At 38.5% G+C, this 6000-nt stretch overlaps 1 protein-coding gene across 6 annotated transcripts in view; it reads left to right on the top strand.

The window, feature by feature from the left end:
• The first annotated feature begins 3083 nt into the window (after window positions 1-3083).
• SLCO1A2 (solute carrier organic anion transporter family member 1A2) overlaps window positions 3084-6000 on the top strand; it is a 110175-nt gene continuing 107258 nt past the window's right edge. For all 6 annotated transcript variants that reach the window (XM_078075711.1, XM_078075713.1, XM_036119183.2 and 3 more), the window contains exon 1: window positions 3084-3297. The gene's annotated coding sequence lies outside the window, so the exon portion shown is untranslated. The remainder of the gene's footprint in view (window positions 3298-6000) is intronic.

The raw sequence follows: 6000 nt of genomic DNA, 5'->3' as shown, positions 1-6000 counted from the left end.
GGATGGGTTAAATAAGTGATGGGGAGTAAGGAGTGCATTTGTGATGAGCAGTGGGTGTTATGTAAGTGTTGAATCACTAAATTGTACACCTGAAACTAAAGTTACACTGTAGATTAACTAACTGGAATTTAAATAAGACTTGAAAAAAATAAATAAATACTATTTAAATAGATTTTAAAAAGTTATGAGGGAGCTCCCTGAATAACCAGTGCTCACTGAGGGGAAAGAATGTGTGCAATGGAGTGAAGAGAACACACATAATGTGTTTGAAGTTCAGAGAGAGATAGCAGGATGTGCAGACTCTGAAGGAAGCTTCTGAACCTTACAACTCAGTGATATAACAACGATCTCAAAGGTTATTTGAGGCAAGGATGGTAGTGGGTCACTAGCCACACCTGGATTCATTCCAACACTTCACATTGGTATCTGGATAGATGTAAGTCCCAATTTTTATCAGAACTTCTGCTAACATGACTCCACACTGGCCTTGCTGCTACTAGAAGCATTATTCTATACTAGGGGTCAGCAAACTTGTTTCTATAAAGGGATAAACATTAAACATTTTAGGCTTCACAGGCTATAAGATCACTGTCACAACTATTCAATGCTTTCATTGATAGCAGCCAGGGATAAAATTTGAATGGTTGAGTGTGGCTGTGTTTCAATAAAACTTTGATTACAAAAGTAAGTGGCAGGCCAGATTTGGCCCCAAAGCATAGTTTTCTGAACCCTGTTCAATCTTATCCATCCAATGGTTAGTCTGTATATTTTATGGTGGGGGAACAGGCATCAATACAGCATGTTTGCCAGGGTGGTGAGATGGTATTTAGGCCAGAACTTAGGCTTTAATGTGTTATTCCTCAATGGTTCCCACAACTTGGAATATGAGAAGAAACACAATCCTACGATCCAGACTATAGGATCTTTACAGTGGAATTATTGCCAAAGAACACTATGTGCAGAGCTGCAAATATGAGGTGAGGACTTGAGGGAAGCAAACAGTAAAAGGAGTTTAAAAGAAGCTTCTCAGTTATTTTTGGATGCCTCTTCTTTGAATAAATATCTACATCAGCAGCTATGAAACACAAAGTCCTTTAAGCTGTCACTATTGACCCTGCCTCTGCTTCCAACATTTACTTTGATTCTTTAACAATGTTTAGTACTATTTTACCGTATGCTGTGTTGCACCCAAAGACCTGTGCATAAGTTCCTCTGCACTTGGCTAGTGAGTCCACTAAAAAAGCTATTCACTAAAGGAGTATCCCAGTCCCTTCCCTGCGGATGAAAATCCAGCATGGTCAGTATCATGTAGAAGATGCTGGCCCTATAAGTTGCCAAGTAAAAGTCCTAGGCAGGCAGGCATATGAGTCAGGAAAACGGGCTACTCTTTTAGTGTGTGTGTGTGTGTGTGTGTGTGTGTGTGTGTCATTGAGGGGCTGCGTACAGACAAGACAGAACATAGTCACTGCAAAAGGTGAACTTCTTATTCACTTTAAAAATGAGGATTGAAAAAAATATGTCCAAAGATCCCCACAGCTATCTTAAAACAACTTCTGAATGGCCGATAGGATAAAGCTTACTTTTTTTCTAAACAGCTTCAAACTTAAAAGTACACAGGCAATTGAAGTGTAGACAGAGTTTGTAGATTAGCCCCGGAAAGACATCTCAGTTCTGAAAACAATGATAAGTCCCATCTTGATCCTGCCTCTGTCCAAGCCCCTGAGAGTTTTTAAAATATATTTATTAAATAGGCCTAGTGAGGGCGCCTGGGTGGCTCAGTCATTAAGCGTCTGCCTTCGGCTCAGGTCATGATCCCAGGGTCCTGGGATCGAGTCCCACATCGGGCTCCCTGCTCTGCGGGAAGCCTGCTTCTCCCTCTCCCACTCTCCCTGCTTGTGTTCCTGCTCTCGCTATGTCTCTCTCTGTCAAAAAAATAAATAATATCTTAAAATAAATAAATAAATAAATAAATAGGCCTAGTGAGGGGAAAATATTCCCTCTTAATCTATTATGTTGACTTGTTTATTATCTTCCTTCAATCAGAACAAAGGTCTATGAAGTAGAGATCTAGACTTCTTACCACCTGGGATAGTATTTGGCATAGAATAGGCACTCAGCAAATATTTGTTTAATGAAAGAATGATCATCTCAGCCATTATTTGATGTGGGTGCCATAATCACCCCTTAGCATAGGTTAAAAAACTGAGGCTAATGAACTTGTTCAAGATCACAACTTGTAGTTCTGGAGCTGGTTTAGCCGGTGCTTGTAAGCATTCCATAGCATGTGTAGCATGTTAATCCAACATCCTTTCATCTTTCATCCTTTTTACCTGAATATGACCACCTCAGCACATGACATAGCCCCTAATCTTTCACTCATCCAATCTGGGTAGCAAGTTACCAATGGAATAATTGGTAAACATTGGTTTTCTCCCTTCAGTCTACTGTTCAGAAATGTTGGTGGCACCCTATAGAAATGAATGTTCCTGTCCACAGCACTGTTCCAAGTTTATTTCTTCCAAGTTTATTCCTATTTCGGTATCATCTTTTTTTGTTTGTTTGTTTGTTTTTAAATATTTATTTATTTGTCAGAGAGAGAGAGAACACAAGCAGGGGAAGTGGCAGGCAGAGGGAGAAGCAGGCTCCCAGCCAAGCAAGGAGCTCGATGTGGTACTTGATCCCAGGACCCTGGGACCATGACCCAAGCCAAAGGCAGACGCTTAACCGACTGAGCCACCCAGGCGCCCCGGTGTCATCTTTTCTTAGGTTATCCAGTCACCCAGAAAATTGAACTAATGCTTAACATGTTAGCATTTTGTTTAATAAATGAGTAAATCAGTAAGTAATTCTTGGATTTACAAAAGACTTTTTAAGGCACAAAAGAAAAATACTGAAGGCTTAGCAAGTTAAAAACTTATTAACTAATTACTTACTCACTCACTGAGTTTTTCTTTACTCTTTTAACAGGATGTTATGGTCAGAGCCACAGCCACGTAAGGGTTAACTGTTAAGAAGAAACAACAAGGGAGGAGCCTCTGGCTCCAAGTGACTAATCTTTTCTATAACCTGTTTTAAGTAACCCTCAGAGCCAAAGAAATTTTATCAAAGGATTAAAACTTATATAAACAAAGATCCCTTTATTTATATAACTGGTTCTCTGCAGGGCAAGAAGCATCACTCACGTTACATGTGTGCAGAGATTTATACATATTGGTGACTCAATGTGTAATTTTTTAAAAATCTGATGATCTTACAGTATAGAAGCAGCAGTGAATGAAGAGGATGGTCAATGATAAGGTAAAGGGAGTTCATTTATTTGGGTTGTGGTGAGTTGCAATTCATTTATTTTTTGCTTTGAAAAAAAATGTAAGGTAAAGTTAATACTAAGAAATATAAGACTCTTTGGGTTTTCTAATTAACTTGTCTATAATTTCCCGATAGTGACAAAAATTCTATGTAATGCTAGATCATGTAATAGTAATAATATTGCTTGTTCACACACAAATAGATGGATATGTATTTTGACTTTTTTCAAATATGTAGTTACAAGTGGTTTAGAGCATTTGAAGTGAGTCAAAGTGATTCCAGATAATATTTCTTTCCTCCTGCTTTGCCCATGGTCTGAAAGACCCCTCTTTGTTTATCTAATTCCTCCAAACCCATCCTTCTCATTCTGATCAAGCCCCATGTTCTCCATATCCCCCTTTCTCTCTCCCTTGAAATCCTAGAGCATTAGTTGTCTGTACGATACACACACACAACACACACTTATTGGTGTTTTCTTTCAAAATTCAAAAATGATAGAGACACCTGGGTGGTCAGTTGGTTAAGCATCCAACTCTTGGTTTCAACTCAGGTCATGATCTTGCAGTCATGAGATCAAGCCCTGCACGGGTCTGTGCTGAGTGTGGAACCTGCTTAAGATTCTCTCTCTCCCTCTCTCTCTCCCCCTCCACCACTGCTTGTAATGCACGCTCTCTCTCTCTCTAAAAAAAAAAAAATGAGAAAGTTATTTTTTAAAACCCCCAAATGACACAAAAATATAAAAAGTCAATTTGGTGTATATCATTTATATTTCTTTCCATACACACATAAAAATATATATGGCATGTATAATTATATACGTTATATACATATGTTCCACCTACTTTTATTCATATGGATAGGATCATCATTATATATGTGACCTACCTTGTTGCTATGTTTATTTAACTATATACCATAAACATTCATCTAGGTCAGCACATAAATCTAAATCATTCATGACCTCTATCCCCTCAGAAAGAAATGTATCCACCTCTATAGATTTCCAAAAGTGACATCACAGAAAAAAATGTGTACTGTAATTCACAGCTGCGCCATTTTTATACTCTAGTCCACTAAATGTTATGAATTTTAAAAAATTTTGTTAATTTGTTATATGAAAAAAAAATGAGGGTATTGTGTTGTTTTGAGTTGCATTTCCTTAGCTGCTAGTGAGATCTGACATCTTTTACAAAAAGTTTTTAAAAAACTTTTTGGTCCATTTGCATTTCCTCTTTTATGAATCCCAGCTTGTACCCATGTTTGTTTCTTTTCTTATTGAGTGTTAAGAGTTCTTTTTTCACATTAGAGTTATAAACCTCTGCCTCTTTATATATTTCAAACCTTTTCTCCATCTCTTTCTCTCTCTCTTTTTATCTTACTTATGATATTGTTTTGCCTTTGTGTAATTTGTATTATTATGAAGTCAATGCTGTAAACTTTTTCCATTATAGTTTCTTTTTTTTTTTTTTAAGATTTATTTATTTATTTTGTGGGGGGCAGTAGGGGCAGAGGGAGAGAATCTTTGAGCAGACTCCCCGTTGAGTGTGGAGCTCATGATCTACCTGAGCCAAAATCAAGGGACAGGCACTTAACTGACTGAGCCACCCAGGTGCCCCTTGCTTTTTTTTGTTTGGGGTTTTTTTGAAGAGTTTTTTTTCCTGACCCTCACACTTTCCTATTTTTAAAAAATATTTTTATTTTTTACATTAAATCTTTAATCCATTGCTCTTTTCATTTTTGAACATGACATTGGGGAGGGCTAACACTTTATTTCTTTCCAGATGAAAATCTAATTATGATACTGATATCATTTATTAAATAAACTGCATTTTTCCTGTGACCTCTTATTGAGGTATTTATCGTATATTACATTTTCATTTTTACTGGGTGTAGTAATGGACTGTTTTGTACCAGTGACTTGTTTGCCTACTTCTTTTGCTTGTGACTTTCTGCTTTAATCAGATTAGTGTTATAGAAGGTTTTATCATCTCTCTGGCAGATGCCTACCATCTTTTTCAATTCCAGGGCAGTGTGGGGTGTTCTTTTGCCTGACCTCAAGCCTAGTGAGCATGACTTCCAGAAGTTTGCTCAAAGTGCTTTATATTTGTCCTCTGCAGTTTGGATGACACAGGAACTGGTGTCTGACTCATGCTAAAAAGGTCTAGAAGGCAAGGCTGTGGGTGGAACCTCTTGCCAGCAGGTGGAAGGCAGCAAGGGCTACATTTGAAAAGGAACAACATCCCAGTAAATGGTGGGTCAATGGGCATTAGTTTGGGTCTGTCTTACATCTGGACTGATTGGATTATATGGAGCAATAATGAGACCTTAGCAGAGAGGCTAAAAGTGCATGGTGCCCGTAAAAATTTGAAGAACTTGAGTGTGACTGTCAAAGGAAGTGTATTTACCCTGCCGAGGACACAGCAGGTTAGTGATCATGAATAAAGGGGAGCACCTCCAAAGACCCATGGAAAGGCCAGGAGAGTATGTTTTAAATAACTCTGCAGAGAAAGCAAGGATGACATTTCCTGCCTGTTAACATCCCTCCTGTAAGTGTCAACTCTGGAGGACAAAGAAGCACCGTTGTCCAACTGTGGGGGGAGGGCTGAAGTGGGGTTGGAGAGAGAGGCCAGGGGAAGTTGGCACAGAACAGAGAGAAACAACCAGGACCCTTTTTCCCAGCTGTAGGATTTGGAT

The sequence above is a fragment of the Halichoerus grypus genome, chromosome 6, assembly GCF_964656455.1.
Source record: "Halichoerus grypus chromosome 6, mHalGry1.hap1.1, whole genome shotgun sequence".
NCBI classification, from domain to species: domain Eukaryota; kingdom Metazoa; phylum Chordata; class Mammalia; order Carnivora; family Phocidae; genus Halichoerus; species Halichoerus grypus.
This window is presented reverse-complemented; position numbering and strand designations above follow the sequence as displayed.